The sequence below is a fragment of the Coregonus lavaretus genome (assembly GCF_964263955.1).
Source record: "Coregonus lavaretus genome assembly, chromosome: 21".
NCBI lineage: Eukaryota > Metazoa > Chordata > Actinopteri > Salmoniformes > Salmonidae > Coregonus > Coregonus lavaretus.
This window is the reverse complement of record NC_140008.1, coordinates 25,959,478-25,981,378: the sequence shown is the minus strand read 5'-3', so window position 1 is coordinate 25,981,378 and position 21,901 is coordinate 25,959,478. Positions and strand designations below refer to the sequence as shown.

Genomic DNA, 21,901 nt, shown 5'->3' with positions numbered 1-21,901 from the left:
AAATAAAGCAATCACCAACGTAAAGTTTCTAAATAGGGCATTGGGCCACCACGAGCCAGAATCGCTTCAATGCAACTTGGCATAGATTCTACAAGTGTCCAGAACTCTATTTGAGGGATGCGACACCATTCTTCCACAAGAAATTCCATCATTTGGTCTTTTGTTGACGGTGGTGGAAAACGCTGTCTCAGGTGCCGGTCCAGGATCTCCCATAAGTGTTCAATTGGTTGAGATCTGGTGACTGAGAGAGCCATAGATGCGGTAAAGAGGTCAATGGAATGCAGACCGTGGGGGCGTAGAGGAAGGACGCCGGATTGGCGCACATTCAACAAATCTGATTTAACAAAGTGGATATACGTCAAATACATCATGATTGATGTATTGCAGGGGTAGGCAACCCTGGTCCTGGAGTGCCGCAGGCACTTCATGTTTTTGATTTAACCAACCTGGAAGACCAGGTGTGTTGAATTTAGGCAAATCACAGAACTGATCAATTAGCTCAGTTGGTCAGGTGTGGTGCCTAGTTGGAACAAAGCCCTGTAGGGTTGCCTACCCCTCATGTATTATAACAGGCCCACAATGTGGTTACTAAAGTCCAATTTGGATATACAGTATTAGGCTGTTTTCGCTGCATAACATTTAGAAGTAGCTTCTTTTCAGGTTTAGAAGAAGTGACTGCTAAATGCTTACTCCTGTTCGTATAAGCTGGTAGCATAGAGAAATCGGTGGTGGTAGTAAAAGTCATTTTTAACTGTAATGCAGTTGATTGGTGACGATGACATTAACATATACAGTGGGGAGAACAAGTATTTGATACACTGCCGATTTTGCAGGTTTTCCTACTTACAAAGCCTGTAGAGGTCTGTAATTTTTATCATAGGTACACTTCAACTGTGAGAGACGGAATCTAAAACAAAAATCCAGAAAATCACATTGTATGATTTTTAAGTAATTAATTTGCATTTTATTGCATGACATAAGTATTTGATCACCTACCAACCAGTAAGAATTCCGGCTCTCACAGACCTGTTCGTTTTTCTTTAAGAAGCCCTCCTGTTCTCCACTCATTACCTGTATTAACTGCACCTGTTTGAACTCGTTACCTGTATAAAAGACACCTGTCCACACACTCAATCAAACAGACTCCAACCTTTCCACAATGGCGAAGACCAGAGAGCTGTGTAAGGACATCAGGGATAAAATTGTAGACCTGCACAAGGCTGGGATGGGCTACAGGACAATAGGCAAGCAGCTTGGTGAGAAGGCAACAACTGTTGGCACAATTATTAGAAAATGGAAGAAGTTCAAGATGATGGTCAATCACCCTCGGTCTGGGGCTCCATGCAAGATCTCACCTCGTGGGGCATCAATGATCATGAGGAAGGTGAGGGATCAGCCCAGAACTACACGGCAGGACCTGGTCAATGATCTGAAGAGAGCTGGGACCACAGTCTCAAAGAAAACCATTAGTAACACACTACGCCGTCATGGATTAAAATCCTTCAGCGCACGCAAGGTCCCCCTGCTCAAGCCAGCGCATGTCCAGGCCCGTCTGAAGTTTGCCAATGACCATCTGGATGATCCAGAGGAGGAATGGGAGAAGGTCATGTGGTCTGATGAGACAAAAATAGAGCTTTTTGTTCTAAACTCCACTCACTGTGTTTGGAGGAAGAGGAAGGATGAGTACAACCCCAAGAACAGCATCCCAACCGTGAAGGATGGAGGTGGAAACATCATTCTTTGGGGATGCTTTTCTGCAAAGGGGACAGGACGACTGCACCGTATTGAGGGGAGGATGGATGGGGCCATGTATCGCAAGATCTTGGCCAACAACCTCCTTCCCTCAGTAAGAGCATTGAAGATGTCAGCGTAGTGTCCAGAGCATGGAGGCACTACCAGGAGACAGGCCAGTACATCAGGAGACGTGGAGGAGGCCGTAGAAGGGCAACAACCCAGCAGCAGGACTGCTACCTCCGCCTTTGTGCAAGGAGGAGCAGGAGGAGCACTGCCAGAGCCCTGCAAAATGACCTCCAGCAGGCCACAAATGTGCATGTGTCTGCTCAAACGGTCAGAAACAGACTCCATGAGGGTGGTATGAGGGCCCGACGTCCACAGGTGGGGGTTGTGCTTACAGCCCAACACCGTGCAGGACGTTTGGCATTTGCCAGAGAACACCAAGATTGGCAAATTCGCCACTGGCGCCCTGTGCTCTTCACAGATGAAAGCAGGTTCACACTGAGCACATGTGACAGACGTGACAGAGTCTGGAGACGCCGTGGAGAACGTTCTGCTGCCTGCAACATCCTCCAGCATGACCGGTTTGGCGGTGGGTCAGTCATGGTGTGAGGTGGCATTTCTTTGGGGGGCCACACAGCCCTCCATGTGCTCGCCAGAGGTAGCCTGACTGCCATTAGGTACCGAGATGAGATCCTCAGACCCCTTGTGAGACCATATGCTGGTGCGGTTGGCCCTGGGTTCCTCCTAATGCAAGACAATGCTAGACCTCATGTGGCTGGAGTGCGTCAGCAGTTCCTGCAAGAGGAAGGCATTGATGCTATGGACTGGCCCGCCCGTTCCCCAGACCTGAATCCATTTGAGCACATCTGGGACATCATGTCTCGCTCCATCCACCAACGCCACGTTGCACCACAGACTGTCCAGGAGTTGGCGGATGCTTTAGTCCAGGTCTGGGAGGAGATCCCTCAGGAGACCATCCGCCACCTCATCAGGAGCATGCCCAGGCGTTGTAGGGAGGTCATACAGGCACGTGGAAGCCACACACACTACTGAGCCTCATTTTGACTTGTTTTAAGGACATTACATCAAAGTTGGATCAGCCTGTAGTGTGGTTTTCCACTTTAATTTTGAGGGTGACTCCAAATCCAGACCTCCATGGGTTGATAAATTTGATTTCCATTGATAATTTTTGTGTGATGTTGTTGTCAGCACATTCAACTATGTAAAGAAAAAAGTATTTAATAAGATTATATCATTCATTCAGATCTAGGATGTGTTATTTTAGTGTTCCCTTTATTCTTTTGAGCAGTGTATATTTCCACACTATGAGTTGTGAAAATGATGATGATGCACTTTTTTAAAGTAAGAGCTGTTTGAAAAGACCACCTGAAATTTCAGCATGTTTTGGTGGGATGGAGTTTTGGCCTGTCTGGTGACATCACCAGGTGGTAAATTAGTTAAAAGACCAATAATAGAGAGAGTTCAAAACCTCTCAGCCAATAACAGCTCGTTTTTAGTTTTCCACTCCCAGACAGTCCTAGCAAAATTCTTGCATAGAGAAATTGCTCTTTGCTAAAAGCTATTTTTGTTTCTTTTTGACCATTTTAGATTAAACCAATCACAGTAAGGTACTTAATTGTTACCCAGAAATAATTTGATAGAGATAAAAACGGCTGCATTGGACCTTTAACTACATCAAACCTAGCTAGTGACAATACATTTGACTACTTTAATGCAGCTTGAAGTGGACTATTGTAGGAAGCTGGAGGTGGCTTGTAGTCGACTTTTCTGTGGCAGAATGATGATGGTAATTACACAGTAATAACCTCTGAGTTACTTATTTGTTTCTATGGGATTCATTCAACTACCACAAGGCAGCATTAGGCACCAGGTAGGCCTACTAGTTAACAATTGTGTTGAATTTTGTAAAAGTAGGGGGGCGCTGTTGGAAGCCAAGGATGTAGCACGCGTCTCCCTATCGCTCCTGAGTTAGTGACCAAATTTATATATTTAACTTTGCAAAACTGCATACATTTCTGTTTGCCCAGGCGTCTGAAGAGACCCATAAACAACTCAGTTCAAGTTTAATAAATTTAAATTCGTAATGACATCAACCCGACCAAAAACAGAGTCTGCAAGAGCAGGCCGCAACAAGCCTGCAACTTCTCCCGACTCACCCCCGCCACCGAACGGTGCCAATGCCGGCCCCACGGAAACACTGACTGTGGAGATGCTGCAATCCGTGATAGGTACCCTCAAAGCCGACATTTTCGGAAAAATTGACTGTCTCTCTACCAATCTCAGGTCAGAGATATCAACGATCAAAGACGAGCTTAAAAAATCTATCGAGAGTATACAGAATAAGCTCGACGCACATGGGGTGACTTTATCAGATTTGGAGCGAGGTGCTACAGACCACAGCACTCGCATTAGCGAGCTAGAGGCTAACGTCGGCTCATTGACAACTAGGGTGGCATTCCTCGATAATAGATGCGAAGATATGGAAAGTAGAATGCGGAGGAACAACATTCGTCTACTGGGAATACCGGAGGGAGTGGAGGGCCCAAGGCCCACGGAGTACATGGCCCAGCTACTTCAGGAGCTGCTCGGGCTAGAGGAGAAGCCATTGCTAGACCGGGCTCACCGCACTCTGCGTAGCCGACCCAGGGATGGAGAACCACCACGACCATTTGTCATCAGGGTGCATTTCTTTCACGTCCGCAACGACATACTGAGAAGATCGGGAGAAGCATCCCCTCTTCTACATAAAGGTAAAAGAATCTCGATATTTGCGGACTACACAACAGCTGTGGCTAAGAGGCGGGCTAGCTTTGGAGCTGTGAAACGCCAACTACACGCCTGCCCGGGCGTGAAGTTCGGCCTCATCTACCCTGCGGTTTTGAGACTGACTTTACCGGACGGCTCCATGCACAGATTCGAGGACCCGACTATAGCGGCAGATTTCATCAACAAGAACGTGAAAGCGGCTGTTGTACCGCATGGTGTGTAACAAATGGTTGGCTGGCTGGTCTTCCTAGCAGGCTAGTTAGCAGGCCGAATGGGTGACTAACGAAGCCATCTTTGCTGGGTTCATCGACATATGAATGTCATTCTCTTTTTTATCTCTTTATTTCCAGCCCAGGTTTGCCGCCTCTAATGCCAATATCTGGGGGTCTGCATGGCTGTTTCAGTTTGATCATTTACCATCTGCGTCGAGGTTAAACCTCTCTTAATCGACGATAGTTTTCCTTAGACTCTATTGGGGACCATTCTATCCATGTTTGGCTTACTCTAGTTAAATGGTCACTAATCTTAGGTAGCACAGAGTAAGAGTTATCATGCTTAGCTCTAAACTTTCTTCGTATTTAGGGTTTTGCTTGCATCTCATTTGGGGAGATGCTTCGGCAAGGGCGGGTGTGAGGGAAGGGTTTGTTCACTCTCTATTTGTATATAGTTTGTATATGTTTTTTGTGCCTCTTCGTTTGTCTTTGTTTTTTACATTTGCGCTTTTAGGTTCAACTAAGATCTTCAGTTTACATTGTACCTTGTCCTTTACACATCCTCTCTCTCTCTTAAGATATGACTCAGCCTAGTGTAGCCCATACTGCTGGAGGGAATGGCTTTAATTTTCTTACTTGGAACTGCAGGGGCATAAATAACCCAGTTAAACGTAGTAAAGTGCTACACCATCTTCATCATTTGAAAGCTCACATCATCTTTCTCCAAGAAACTCATCTGAAGGTATCACAACACTCAAGTCTTAGGTGCAGATGGGTGGGTCAGGTGTTCCATTCCTCATTTCAGAGTAAGGCGAGAGGGGTGGCTATTTTACTTCACAGATCGGTACCTTTTACATGTTCTAAGGTGATCGCAGATCCCCATGGCAGATATATAATTGTCAGTGGTAGGCTGCTCAATACAAAGGTTCTTCTTGTTAATATCTATGCTCCTAATTGGGACAATGGTGATTTTTTCAAATCGGTTTTCTCTACACTCCCAGATATGTCCACCCATATGTTGATTTTAGGAGGTGACTTTAACTGTTGGTTAGACCCACAATTGGATCGATCCTCCACTAAACCTACCACCTTATCAACCTCAGCTAGAGTTGTTCGAACCTTTATGTCTGAATTCGCAGTCTCAGATCCTTGGAGAATGGTTAATCCAGCTGGGAAAGCATACTCTTTTTTCTCATCGGTTCACCACACTTTTACGCGCATAGACTACTTCCTTGTTGATGACCGGCTCCTCCACTCCATATCTTCATGTTCATATAACCCAATTGTTGTATCTGACCACGCCCCTGTTACTATGGAAGTAGCTTTTCAAAATGTTGACAATCAGCGACCGCCTTGGCGACTAAAAACTCAACTGCTCAGTAATGAACACTTTGTCAATTTTGTTTTGAGTCAAATCGACTTTTTCATGATTACAAATAGAACCCCAAACATCTCTGCGTCTACTCTCTGGGAAACTTTGAAAGCTTATATCAGAGGTGAAATTATCTCCTACACCGCACATGAGAACAAATTGAAAAGGAATAGGTTATCTATGCTAACACGCTGTATTGCCCAATTAGATGACATTTATGCCGTTTCACCATCCCCGGATATTTATAAGGAACGTTTAACTCTGCAAGCAGAATTTGACACACTATTAACAGACCAGGTTACTGAAATGCTTGTCAAGTCTAGGAGCACTTACTATGAACAAGGAGATAAAGCCAGTAAATTATTAGCTCACAAGTTACGTCAACAATCATCATCATCTCAGATTACAAAAATTCGTACATCATCTGGGATATCATTAGATCCTGGGGGGATCAATGAGGAGTTCAAGAGATTTTACCAGTCTCTATATACCTCTGAAAGTAAAGCGGATACACTGGAATTGGATAATTTCTTCCACTCACTATCTGTGCCTTCGGTCGGCCGGGATTTGGTTAAAAAATTAGAGCAGCCGATCACTGTTGAAGAACTGTCTAACGCTGTCAAATCCCTTCAATCTGGGAGAAGCCCAGGGCCTGATGGCTACCCGACAGAGTTTTATAAAAAGTTTATCACCAAAATAGCCCCTATTCTAATTGAAATGTACAATGATGCATTTGTAAATGGTGCTCTCCCACATACTCTCACTCAAGCAACCATTTGTGTTATTCTTTAAAAAAACAAAGACCCTCTTGACTGTGCATCATACCGTCCAATTAGCCTGCTAAATGTGGACTATAAAATTCTAGCCAAAATTCTGGCAACGCGGCTAGAAACAGTCCTCCCATCAATTATCTCTCCGGATCAAACAGGATTTATAAAAAATAGACACTCATTCTTCAATCTCCGAAGATTATTTAATATTATATACAATCCTTCTGTCGACAATACCTCTGAAGCCATTATATCCCTGGACGCGGAGAAAGCGTTTGATCGGGTGGAATGGAAATACCTTTTTTACACTCTAAATAAATTTGGCTTTGGCTCCAAATTCATGACCTGGATAAAACTTCTGTACTCATCCCCCCAAGCCTCTGTCAGGACTAATAACACTCAATCAGATCGCTTCCCTTTGCAAAGATCGACACGTCAGGGTTGCCCTTTAAGTCCCTTACTGTTTGCCCTCGCCATAGAGCCACTTGCAATAGCACTTCGCTCCAACCCCCTCATCAAAGGCATAGTCAGATACGGGCACGAACACAAACTGTCTTTATATGCAGATGATTTATTAATATACACATCCAATCTTTCTGTCTCTGTCCCTGCTGCCCTTGCCACTTTCGCATCCTTCGGTCACTTATCAGGGTATAAACTAAATCTCAGTAAAAGTGAATTGATGCCACTTAACATGGCTGCAAAAAAATCCCCTTTACATAACTTGCCATTTAAAATAGCTCACAGTAGTTTTATTTATCTCGGGGTACATGTCACAATTAGGTTTGAAGACCTTTTTCAAGCCAACTTTGCTCCTCTCTTAACCCGTACTAAGGACGATTTGGAACGGTGGTCTTTGCTACACCTCTCCTTAGTTGCTAGAATTAACTCTATTAAAATGAATACTCTCCCTAAATTCTTATACCTCTATCAGTGCCTTCCAATATTTCTACCCAATACATTTTTCAAAAAGATCGACGGCCTAATTCTACCCTTTATATGGGACAAAAAGCCTCCTAGGATGCGAAAACAGCTCTTGCAGAGGCCCAAACCAGACGGCGGTCTAGCTCTACCAGATTTCAGATTCTATTATTGGGCCGCTAACCTTAGGATCATTCAGTACTGGTTGCAGAGCAGAGTGATATTCCCACCCCCAACTTGGCTGGAGATGGAGGCTGCCTCGTCAACACCGGCATCACTGTCTTCCCTCGCTCACTCCTCTATTACAGGCCCTTACTCCTCCTTCACCAATAATACATGTGTCAAAACAACATTGAAGATCTGGAATCAATTTAGGCGCCACTTTGGGTTTCAAACAACCTCTTCCTTGGCTCCGGTAGCCTCAAACCCAGCTTTTCCCCCATCTATGATTGATGGTGCTTTCTCAACATGGTCTAATCTCGGTATTAAAAGATTCAGAGATCTGTACACTAACAATACATTTAGTACGTTTCAACAATTATCAGCTAAATTTGGTCTCCCCAGACATCATTTTTTTAGGTTCCTACAAGTCCGGAGTTACGTCCGCAGCATAGATCCAGGATTCCCCAACCTTTCTGGTGGAACACAGTTCGACACATTTCTCACCCCACTTCCTAACCAGAAAGGCACATTGTCAATAATCTATAGTCAAATTTGCTCACTACAAGCCATCTCATTAAACAATATCAAATCCTCTTGGGAGGAGGAACTGGGTGAGGAAATATCTGATGAACTATGGGAAGGGGCACTCAAAAGGGTACATAGCTCTTCTATTTGCGCTCGACACGGCCTCATCCAATGCAAACTCATTCATAGGGCCCACTGGACCAAAGCAAGACTATCAAAAATTTACAAGGATGTGAACCCTAATTGTGTTCGATGTAACCAGTCCCCTGCTAATCATGTGCACATGTTTTGGTGCTGCCCATCTCTTGTTGGTTTCTGGAAAGACATCTTTAACACACTCTCAGAATTAAGCGGCACACAGATCGAGCCAGACCCTCTCATTGCATTATTTGGAGTTTCCTTACCCACAATACAATTGACCAAAATGAATAAGGATGTAATTGCCTTTGTCACGTTGTTAGCGAGACGATTAATTTTACTTAGATGGAAATCCTCTGCAGCCCCTTCTCATGCTCTTTGGATTAAATCTATTTTGAATTGCATAAAGTTGGAGAAAATAAAACAGACACTCAATGGGTCTGTAGACAAATTCTATGCAAAGTGGGCTCCCTTCTTTTCTTATGTTAAAAGAATACATTTCCCTGCAGTTCCAGAGTGATGTATATTTATATATTGATGATGTAAGAAGCCTGGTATGTGCATATACGACATCTCGGATGTTAAGGATGGTAATAACTGTGCTAGCTGACCTATAACAACTGGATCAAAACAGATATTTTCCCTTTTTTTTTTTTTTTTTTTTTTTTTTTTGTGTTTTATCTTATTTATGTATTTAATGTCTATTTTTTCTTTCATGTCTGTTTCTCTATGTTTTGCTGTATCGTTGTCTTCAAATTGTTGTTCCATATTCATACCAAATAACTTTCAAGTGCAATTATTTACTAAATGCTGGTACTGAAAATTCAATAAACAAAGTATATAAAAAAAGAATTTTGTAAAAGTATGTAGGCCAGGGGTATCAAAACTTTTTGGGCCCACGACCCCATTTTGATATATGAAATTTCTCGCGACCCCTACCATGTGAAAAGAAGTATGAAATTAACAGCCAATGTTTAATTTTTTATTTGGGGCCATGTCAGTCAAATGAAAAACATTCTAACAGTATTTACAGTTGAAATCGGAAGTTTACATACACCTTAGCCACAATAAGTTGGGTGAATTTTGGCCCATTCCTCCTGACAGAGCTGGTGTAACTGAGTCAGGTTTGTAGGCCTCTTTGCTCGCACACACTTTTTCAGTTCTGCCCACAAATTTTCCATAGGATTGAGGTCAGGGCTTTGTGATGGCCACTCCAATACCTTGACTTTGTTGTCCTTAAGCCATTTTGCCACAACTTTGGAAGTATGCTTGGGGTCCATTTGGAAGACCCATTTGCGACCAAGCTTTATCTTCCTGACTGATGTCTTGAGATGTTGCTTCAATATATCCACATAATTTTCCTTCCTCATGATGTCATCTATTTTGTGAAGTGCACCAGTCCCTCCTGCAGCAAAGCACCCCCACAGCATGATGCTGCCACCCCCGTGCTTCACGGTTGGGATGGTGTTCTTCGACTTGCAAGCATCTCCCTTTTTCCTCCAAACATAACGATGGTCATTATGGCCAAACAGTTCTATTTATGTTTCATTAGACCAGAGGACATTTCTCCAAAAACGACGATCTTTGTCCCCATGTGAAGTTGCAAACCGTAGTCTGGCTTTTTTATGGCAGTTTTGGAGCAGTGGCTTCTTCCTTGCTGAGCGGCCTTTCAGGTTATGTTGATATAGGACTCGTTTTACTGTGGATATAGATACTTTTGTACCTGTTTCCTCCAGCATCTTCACAAGGTCCTTTGCTGTTCTTCTGGGATTGATTTGCACTTTTCGCACCAAAGTACGTTCATCTCTAGGAGACAGAAAGCGTCTCTTTCCTGAGCGGTATGATGGCTGCATGGACCCATGGTGTTTATACTTGCGTACTATTGTTTGTACAGATGAACGTGGTACCTTCAGGCGTTTGGAAATTGCTCCCAAGGATGAACCAGACTTGTGGAGGTCTACAATTTTTTTTTCTGAGGTCTTGGCTGATTTCTTTTTTGATTTTCCCATGATGTCAAGCAAAGAGGCACTGAGTTTGAAGGTAAGCCTTGAAATACATCCACAGATACACCTCCAATTGACTCAAATGATGTCAATTAGCCTATCAGAAGCTTCTAAAGCCATGACATCATTTTCTGGAATTTTCCAAGCTGTTTAAAGGCACAGTCAACTTAGTATATGTAAACTTCTGACCCACTGGAATTGTGATACAGTGAATTATAAGTGAAATAATCTGTGTAAACAATTGTTGGAAAAATTACTTGTGTCATGCACAAAGTAGATGTCCTAACCAACTTGCCAAAACTATAGTTTGTTAACAAGAAATTTGTGGAGTGGTTGAAAAATGAGTTTTAATGACTCCAACCTAAGTGTATGTAAACTTCCGACTTCAACTATATGATTGTCTTCTCAACTCACCATCACATTTTTCTAATGTGGGGCTATGACAGTCAATTGTAAATTACTTTAAAGCCTTATTCTAAAATTGATTAAATTGTTTTTTTTTTCTCCTCAATCTATACACAATACCCCATAATGACAAAGCAAAAACTGTTTTTTATAAATGTTTGTACATTTATAAAACTCCAAAAACAGAAATATCACATTTACATAAGTATTCAGACCTTTTACTCAGTACTTTGTTGAAGCACCTTTGGCAGCGATTACAGCAACAGGTATGACGCTACAAGCTTGGAACACCTGTATTTGGGGAATTTCTCCCATGCTCAGTTTGGCCGGGCGGCCAGCTATAGGAAGAGTCTTGGTGGTTCCAAACTTCTTCCATTTAAGAATGATGGAGGCAACTGTGTTCTTGGGGACCTTCAATGCTTCAGAAATGTTTTGTTACATAGGCAAGGAGCCCATAACTTTTGAATTTTGTAACATTCCCAGAAGGCATGAATTATTGAGTCATTAGTAGTTTTACACTTCAGACATGACTCTGCCATTGTGCTGTAGAATTTGTGAATTAATTTTCTTGTATAATAAATTCCATAAATAAATGTATACTGAATTAAGCGTACATTTTAGTTAACTGTAATCTCGTTAGTTATGATCCAACATTCCCTCCATCTTGTGCCAATATCAGTTCTTTTTAAATCTTGGTTCCAATAGTTAATATTTTTTTTCTAAGAGATTGTCAGTTGTATAGGCTCTCTGTAAGTTTTTGTATAGCTTACCTATCATATTAATATCCTTTTCTCACTCAAATAGGATTCCCTCAAGATTGCTCCAAAATGTTGTGATATAAAACTTTTAAGTTGAATGTATTTGAAAATATCTACATTGACCAACCCAAAATTGCTTTTTAAAGCTTTCATGGAAATACAGTAAATGTGTTTCCTATTATCAAGTCATTTACAGTTTCTATGCCTTTAGTTTTTCATGTGGGCCAATTTATCGACGAATTCCAAGGATCGTTCCATACGGTTGTGTTTCTAGGGAGTGATATTGTTTCTTGTAAATATGTTAATTTTTCTTCCATATTGTTATAGTGTTCCTAACTCAAATCAAATCTTATAGGTCACATACACATATTTAGCAGATATTATTGCTGGTGTAGCGAAATGCTTGTCTTCCCTGCTCCAACAGTGCAGTAGTATCTAACAATACACAACAATACACACAAATCTAAAAGTCAAATCATGGAAATAAGAAATATAAATATTACAACGAGCAATGTCGGAGTGGCATAGACTAGAATACAGTACAATTCATTATATACATATGAAATTAGTAAAACATTTTACATTTACATTTAGTAAAACATTTTACATTTACATTTTTGTCATTTAGCAGACGCTCTTATCCAGATTTACAGGACTTACAGTTAGTGAGTGCATACATTTTTCATACTGGCCCACCGTGGGAATCAAACCCACAACCCTGGCGTTGCAAGTGCCATGCTCTACCAATTGAGCTACAGGAGGACAGTATGTAAACATTATTCAAGTGACTAGTGTTCCATTATTAAAGTGACAAGTGATTCCATGTCTATGTACATAGGGCACCTGTACTGACCTCGACTTCTGGATGATGGCGGGGTGAACAGGCCCTGGCTCGGGTGGTTGATGTCCTTGATGATCTTTTTGGCCTTCCTATGACATCAGGTGCTGTAGGTGTCCTGGAGGGCAGGCAGTGTGCCCCAGGTGATGTGTTGGGCTGACCGCACCAACCTCTGGAGAGCCCTGTGGTTGCGGGCGGTGCAGTTGCTGTACCAGGCGGTGATACAGCCCGACAGGATGCTCTCAATTGTGCATCTGTAAATGTTTCTGAGGGTCTTAGGGGCCAAGCCAAATTTCTACAGCCTCCTGAGGTTGAAGAGGCGCCGTTCCACCTTCTTCACCACACTGTCTGTGTGGGTGGACCATTTCAGATTGTCAGTGATAATAATAATAATAATATGCCATTTAGCAGACGCTTTTATCCAAAGCGACTTACAGTCATGCGTGCATACATTTTTTGTGTATGGGTGGTCCCGGGGATCGAACCCACTACCTTGGCGTTACAAGCGCCGTGCTCTACCAGCTGAGCTACAGAGGACCACTGATGTGTACGCCGAGGCACTTGAAGATTTTTCAACTTCTCCACTGCGGTCCCGTCGATGTGGATGGGGGCGTGTTCCCTCTGCTGTTTCCTGAAGTCCACGATTATCTCCTTTGTTGACCATTAGTGAGAGGTTATTTTCCTGGCACCACACTCCCAGAGCCCTCACCTCCTCCCTGTAGACTGTCTCGTCATTGTTGGTAATCAGGCCTACTACTGTTGTGTCGTCTGCAAACTTGATGATTGAGTTGGAGGCGTGCGTGGCCACGCAGTCATGGGTGAACAGGGAGTACAGGAGGGGGCTGAGCACGCACCCCCTATGAATATGTTAATGTTCTTAGCTTTGAAAACAGACACATAAAAAGATTCTGGGGGGGGTGAGCATGCGCATCTTCAATATGTACCCATTGTCAAGTGCGGCCTTTTCCCATGATCTTGGGCGCGCTCTGGTTGAATTTGATATTTTAGATACAAAGACGATATTATAATATATATTCTTTTTTTCTTAAGGATTCTTGAAATTCTCCCGCAACCCCATTTTCATATCCAGCGACCCCACATGGGGTCGTACCTCCTAGTTTGGGAACCGCTGACGTAGGCCTACAAGAAAGTACCCATTGTTACCATATCATTTTCTATTAAATACCAGGCAAATGTTTGTTTTACTCTCTAACACCAAAATAACCAAAAGAGAGGCACAAGCAGAGATCACATTTTACTGATTTGTAATATACTTGACAAGTGTAACACCCTGACCTATAGAACTCTTGTTTGTTGAGTCAGGGTGTAGAAATCTATGTTGTATATTCTATGTTTATGTTCTAGTTATTCTATTTCTATGTCTGGCCGGGTATGATTCCCAATCAGAGGCAGCTGTCGGTCATTGTCTCTGATTGGAGATCATACTTAGGTAGCCCATTGCCTACTGTGTATTGTGGGATCTTGTTCCTGTTAGGCTGGTGTGTGTATAGCCCTTTGGACTTCACGTTACGTTGTTTCGGTTTGTATGTGTATTGGGTGAATAAACATGTACGCTTTTCACGCTGCACCTTGGTCCGACCCGTCTCTCAATGTTCGTGACAACTAGGATAATCAACATCACACCGGGTTGTGGTCATAGACACCAAATGGAATAAAACAGACTAAAACGGAGAGGGACTACCAGGACTTAGAATAATTTTAGTTTTCTGTTGCAAAATGTTTTCCTGCTGCATGCCCTAATGAACACGACACTGGAGTGAGTGATATCTGACCTCTCTCACTCTAGCAGCCGACCTACCAGGCCACAGCTTGGTGGAAGGCCTTGTAGATGACTGGGTTACGGCAGCACAGTAGACCCCTACAGGCTTGAGCCTCCTATGTTCAGGTCACCCACCCAGACAGGTCCACTGAACACGGGCCCGGGCCGAATAACCCTCTTGACATTGAGTGTGTGTTTGGGGATGGAGCAGTTGGAGGGCAGCTTGTGACCATCTCGTTGCCAGCTTTCCACCAGCAGGTCGGTGCCCAAGGCCTGGGCCACCCAGCCAGTGTAGATGTCTGTAGGAAGGTCAATAGAGGTCAATGGGCACTCTTTATATCTATTGGATGGTTTGAAGGACAGCTGTTGGATGTTGAGGCTTTTGTTACAGTATAACATAGCAGAGTCAAAGCTGAGTGCTCTGCGCTGTTCTGATCATTTATATCTGAAAGAAAATGCTGTAAGGTCAGCTTGTGAACAGAAAATGACCACATTGTATGAATAATGGTTTGTAGAGTTTTCAAAAATAAAAATTGCACGATTTCAATGACGGATAAAGCAAAACAGCATAATGAAACGACAAGTACTTTCCCCCTTTTAATTTCCAGTACTATGTTAAGTGAGAAACGTCAATAGTTACTTTAGAACACTCTTGAACTTTGGCATTTATGAGTGTCAATAAAGAATTACGTGACCCAAAACAGGCCTACAATCTCACAAAAAAGTTAAATGTGTTATCATTATTAATCTCATACAATCTAATTTGTATAACAAACACCCTTAGCATTGATAAAGCGCTGTGATTTGGAAAATCTGATAAATCTCTCCCCTTTGGTGGTTTGGAACCCTCACAGAGCTGTGCTAACATAGCCATTTCTGGCTGGAACGCCACAGTTACAGAGCAGTTATAAACATGTGGGTTATAGTACAGGAGCTGCTGGGCTGTGAGGGGAAAAGGGAGAAACATGTTTGAATTCTCACATCATATCACAAACTGAGGGAGGAATTTCAAGATGTCAGTGGCCAAAGCCACGACTTTAGAGCCTGTAAGAAGTTAAGTTGCTAATTTTTAACATGCATATACAGGGTTGGGTATAGGTAGCTTTCTAAATGTAATCCATTACAGTTAGTTACATGTCCAAAATTGTCATCAGTAACATACATTTTGGATTACCCAAACTCAGTAACGTAATCTGATTGCTTTCAGTTACTTTTGGATGTATTTCCCTTTAAGAGGCATTAGAAGAAGACAAAAAGGATTAATGAGTGCAAGTATAGCGGATGTCTTTCTGTTGCATGATTAGTACCTTTGTCCCGAGACCTTAGGACTTGTGTATGCTCACCTATTTGGGGGAACTGTCCTTATTTAAAGGTGACACAGAGTGCAGTCTGGCCATTCACTTTGGCAGATTTGTCATGTCACTACTTCACAGGAGAGGCATTTGAACGTAATTTTTTAAAATAAAAATTACGAGCCTAGTTGGTTTAGCCACGGAAAAAGACAGGAACCTTCCCGCTAGCCATGATTGGCTGAGAAAATGGGAGGGCTGGACATGCTGGGAGATGAGTTTGGATTGGTCTGCCATGTAGCATGCTTCTGTCTATAATGTGAGCTGTTCAATATATGTGTCACGCCCTGGCTCTAGGGACTCTTTTAAGTTGAGCCAGGGTGTGTAGAGTTGATGTTTTGTGCTCGTTGTGTCTAGTCTAGTTTTTGTATATCTATGTTGGCCAGAGTGGTTCTCAATCAGAGGCAACGAGTATCAGCTGTTGCTGGTTGTCTCTGATTGGGAACCATATTTAGTCAGGTGGTTTTCCCACAGTGTTTGTGGGATCTTGTTCCGTGTTGGTTTGTGTGTTGCACCTGTGGACGTCACGTATCGATTTGTTGTTTTGTTCGTGTATCATTTAATAAATAAGTATGTTCACCTTCCACGCTGCACCTTGGTCCTCTATATCCGACGATCGTGACAATATGTTGACCGTTTTTTAAAGATATAATGTTAGCGATCGAGAACTACAAACGTTTTGCTACTTGTCTCAGCAAAATTGATGCCCTGAATTTAGCAGGCGCTATCGACAGATCAGTTGGAAAAGGTGCATGGGCTACTTTCGTGCAGAAAGTAGCCCATGCACTTTTTCCAACTGATCTGTCGGTTAGTGTGAACCGGAGTGATTTGACACAACGCTGGCCAAACAAGATGTAGCTACAAATGAAACTGCGTTAAATGGTTCCAGTCTGCCACAAATCGTTCATCCATGTATACAGGTAAGAGATTTTATTAGTTTCTAATTTTGTCAAGTCATTTTCATTTCAAGTTAAAGCGTACTGTTAGCTAGCTAGTGAACGTTAACTTGCTTGCTCGCTAGCTAACGTTACGTGTATGATCTGTGTATTAATATTATTTGAATCAGAAACCCATTTGCATTGCTAGTTATAGCCTAATGTTAGCTAGCTAACATTGAACCTAGTTGGTTTGCTTTAGCTACCTGCAGATTCATACAACAGCTATGACAATGTTTGTATTGGTAGTAGTATGAGTTGGGATTATGCCGGTTCATTGTTTAGCTAGCTACCTAGCTGGCTACATGTCTAAACAAAAGACTCCACTTCGCCAGATGATTACATGACCTAGCAAGTTAGCCAGGTGTGTCTGGGGGTGATTACGGCCATCATTTTTATTTCATGAACATGTGTACATGTCTAGACAATAGTGACCCATCCACTTAGCTAGATGTGGCTGGGGGGTAGTTATATAATTTCCTTCACATGACCCATCAATTTAGACAAGTGTGTCGGGCAAGCGTCATCTAATAATTATACAATATTTTTATCTGGATACTTTCTGTTTTTGATATTGCTACTATGCAAGTAACCATTTCACTGTGCCATTTACACCTTCTGTATCATGTGCATGTGACAAATAAACGTAGATTGTATTTGATAAAGTGTGTGTTTACCAGATACGGTAATGTGAATAACAACATGACCTGCACCAAAGTCAGATTAGGATATAGGCCAAGGACTAGATAAAGTGTATTTTTTTCCTTATTGTAGGCCACTACTTTTACCTCTTTTAGTCTTGAACTCTTTGGTTGTTTACTAAACTACTCATTATGTTTAGCACATGGCCTCACATGTGAATTCTTAAAGAGATGGGTGGGGCTAAGGCTTAAGAGGGTGTGAACGATGCATTTTCTCAAAAGTGGGGTTACAAGTTTATTAACTTTCAAAGCAGAATTACTTTCCCATTGTTCCTCAACTACAGTGTATGATATTCCATTTTCTAGCTCGGAGTCTCTACTTTTATCCAATGTAAAAAAACACCATTTCAAATTTTGCTACATAAGACCGAATCGAGGCGGTTGGTCACAAATTGGTCTGCTCATTTCTGAAGAATAATAGCATGTTGTGCGCCATCAGATGACTACATTGGAACTCTCCAGAGAACAAGGCAAATAGTGGACACATACTCTATACAGGACAATGAGTGCATTTTTATCACAACATGTCCCCACTAAGAGCAGTTTTAAGTACAGTAACAACCTTGTGTCACATTTAACATTTCATGTTGTCTCTACCTTTGGTGTGTCCGTAGTTTTTGAGGTAATCCAGCACTGGAGGAGCATCATTATACAGGGCGTAGGCATAGCTGTTGGACTAAAGAAAGCTTTGTAAAATACAAGAAACTGACTGAACACCAATCCATCCTATCCACCACCACAATTCCCCACGAACATCAGAAATGAATGGGAAAATAAGACTAGTCATGAAGCCAGTTGAATATCCTAGAGTTGAGGTCAATTCCATTTTATTAACACAAATTCTACTCCACTTCATTAATTTCCAATGAGGAACTTTCAGCTCTTGAATTGGAATTTCAATTCACTTGTGACCATTTAGTCACCGTAATTAGGCTTCTCCAAGTTCTGATGCTGCTCATGGTCATTAGTAGCCTACCAAACTTGCCAACTGCCTGGTACTCCACACTCTATTGTCCCTCTAATCACTCTGACATCAATGCAAATGTATCGAAAATCGAATTAAACACTTCATGAGAGCCCATGAGCTCATGTTGCGCAACATTTCTATAGGCTATGCAATTGCATGAGAAAACAGAGTGATGGCCTCTTAAAAAGAGGAGGATCCCATCAGCTTTCTATAGGCTAGGCCTACTATATTTATTTCTCAACCTTCCTAATATTAAGCACATTACTTCTCTTTAAAACAGGAGTATAGCCTACCTGGCTGGCATGAAAATTAACCACGGGAAAAGCGTCCTCCATTGGCTATTTATGTGCGTAGATGACGTGTTTTTTCCCCCGCGGCCCCTGTTTCGAGACAGGTGTATGATAATGGTCCATTCTAAATCAAAACAAATTTCACACATATATTATTTAGTATATGTAAAGTCAAGATTAAATCAAGAATAGTGTGATGGGTGACAATATTAGCCTATCACTTGTGAATGATATATTATCACTTGTGAAGGATGCCCAGCTTAAGGCAAACAGCGTATGCTTTTTTTTGCAACTTTTTCAAGTCATAGTGGCACAACCCATGTAGCCTAGCCCATAGGCCTATATGTTTTGATAAGGTTTGTATCACAACTAAAGTGGCCAAATAACTTCTTAAAATGAAGCACATTAGTCCGCTTTACAACGGGTGTAGAGCCTAACTGGCATACATATGTAGCGTGTGATTTTCAAGTTTGGGGAAGATAATTTTCACCATAAAAATGAACCCTTATAATAAAAGCATGACATGCATAATCGCATTTGTGGTCATTTTTGAGAATTGTGTTTTCCTGCTAATGGAACATTCGCGCTTATAGCCTACTGTCGTGTGCACATTGCTGCGCTTATAATGTGAAGAAATAGCCTAATAGTTTATCAACATTTTAAGCTAAACATTCTCATCTGTTGCGTCAGGCTCATTGCTTAAAACAGTTTTTTTGATGCTAGTGGTTGTATTAATTTGGGATCTATTGTATCCCACAACTGTCCCGGACTATGTTTGGGATATTTATTTCTCGCACAGAAAATAATTGGTCAACTTTTGTCATATGGGGGAGAGTAGATTGACATGGGCTAGTGCTTTTGCTGTTCGTTAGGCCTACTCATCTTGTTGGCTGACGAAAAGTAAATGTGGACAGTTCAGTTCTTCTAATATTTACATTTACATTTTAGTCATTTAGCAGACACTCTTATCCAGAGCGACTTACAGGAGCAATTAGGGTTAAGTGCCTTGCTCAAGGGCACATCGACAGATATTTCACCTAGTCGGCTCGGCGATTAGAACCAGCAACCTTTCGGTTACTGGCACAACGCTCTTAACCACTAAGCTACCTGCCGCCCCATATTGAAATATCTTCAATATGCGCCTCGGAATTGGATAAGGACACACGCAGCTGTGTCCCCGATGTGTCAGTCTTCACTTGTAGCCTGTGAGAAAGACTTGATCACGTGACTGAGGGCCATGGGAGTGAGAGGTGCTTCGGCACGCAGCGGGGAGAAGGGAATTATAATTATTATATTCAGCCCAAGGGCACAACAGCCACTGGCTGCAAAAGGCATGGATCTTTTTAGGGGGGTTATGGCCACACAAAGGGGATGCAGCCAGGAAATCTTAGGCATTATCAAGTGCTTGTCAAATTGTGAATGAGAGACTGATGAAGTGTGTACAGCCTGCGCAAAAAACAAAGCAGAGCTCATGCCTTTCATGCGACTTTTTTCAAATCATCATGAGAGTCACACCATGCAGCCTTCGAATGTATTACAAATCTAAACATATAGTCCAACATTTGTATCACAACTAAAGTTACATAAATAACAATAAATTAAGCATATAGGAGTACCTTTTTCTTTGTTAACTGCTCAACACAGAATAGCCACATGTGCGCACTCCCTCAAATCGTTTGGAGAAAATATCTGTTCTAATTTATTCAGCTATGTTCAATTGTATTCTTCATACTATAAAAATATATAAAATAATGCCACGGAATTCTAAGCAAATCTTGTCAGCTAAATTAACTTGTGTAGCCCACAGCCATATGGCATAGCCAGATCAGGGCCTAACATAAGGACAATGCAGAGTATGCTATTCTGTTCTTCTGAAATAGACTACATTTTCTTCATATCATGTTTCTTTTGACCTGTCTAAAATAAATAATGGATTTATTGTGATGGTGTAGGCTATATTACATGGATTTATTAGACTTTTTTAAATGTAGATGTTCCAAAGGTCTGCATCAGTGGCTTGTAGGCTATGTGTGGAAGCCAGGAGAAGCTAAATGTGTTTTTGTTAATTAACGGTCAATTACCGTGAGACAGGCAGTTATTTGCTTGACAATCACCGGCTGACAAAATTTCATGACCGCCACAGCCCTATTCATTTACAGAATGTAAATGAAATGGACCCCAACCCTGATAGCCAGAACCTGCCTTGTGGACTCCTGGAAGACTAGCTGTCGCAATGGCATCAGCCAGTGCTTAATTTGAGCCGGATCCTGCCGGAACAGGATCCGGCACCTCTCAGATTTGACTTTGTTTGTTCTGGCACCTATTTTCCCGGATCAGGTACCTCTCGCGGCATGATTTATTAATTGTTTCACTGTTCGCACTGTAGACATTCTAATAAAAGCGATCCGCGTTAAATCAAATTGACTCCTCGTCATTTCTCCCGCCCCCCAGAAAGACCATCATGTAAAAGCGCGGTGATCCTTCTGTGTAATCATCCTATCCTGCCACACTGATTCCAGACTTGCGCTCTTATTTGTACATAGAGGTTATGGGGAGGGCCGGTGTTGTAAGTAACTGATCTTGACACAGGTCTTGGTAGTGGTGGTCAGCTAGTAAAGAGGTCCCTTTGTAATCACGTCACGTATCCTAGGCTTAGTCATCTCCCTACTGAATTTGAATCGTGGGAAAGCCAAACAAAAAATGGATAAGAAAAGGCAATCGAGTTTGATGACATTTTTCAAGCCCAAAAATCCAGAGAAAGATGGTGAATCGAACCCAGAACAAGCCAGATAACTGTCATTGCCGGAGGAGAGGAGTGAGGGGCAAACTGTTCCTGATGGCGATGCCTCAGCTAGCAGCGCTGCCGCCAGTTCAGCATCACCACCGGCACCTCCACTAGCTAGTAGGCCTACTAGCGAGTAAGACTCAACGGGAGACGGGGAGCTCCGAGCAGGTGCAATTTGCAGTTCAAGAACAATGAAACGTATAACCCCTAGCTTGTCATGCAGAATTCAAAGTTGGGCTGTACAACATGCAAAGGTAGTGTTAGAAATTGCGTAATTCAAATCTGGTATTGGAATAACAGAAAACATAATCAAGAGATATTCAATCCAAGCTAAATTTATTATATGCAAAATGTATGTATGATAAGTATGATGGTTCGTATACGGGCTCACTGAAATACCACGCAGGGCAGACAGAGAACTAATCCATTGTTACAGGTTCTTCTTCAAATACTCTGACAGAGATAT

General features: G+C 42.1%; 1 pseudogene across 1 annotated transcript; it reads right to left on the bottom strand.

Annotated features, from left to right (window-relative positions):
- Window positions 1–14,507: 14,507 nt before the first annotated feature.
- LOC311149122 (deoxyribonuclease-2-beta-like) lies at window positions 14,508–19,889 on the bottom strand (annotated as a pseudogene). The gene is made up of 4 exons: window positions 19,847–19,889; window positions 15,752–15,808; window positions 15,261–15,350; window positions 14,508–14,707 (listed from the first exon to the last, which is right to left on the bottom strand). The product of its transcript is annotated as a deoxyribonuclease-2-beta-like (transcript).
- Window positions 19,890–21,901: the final 2,012 nt, after the last annotated feature.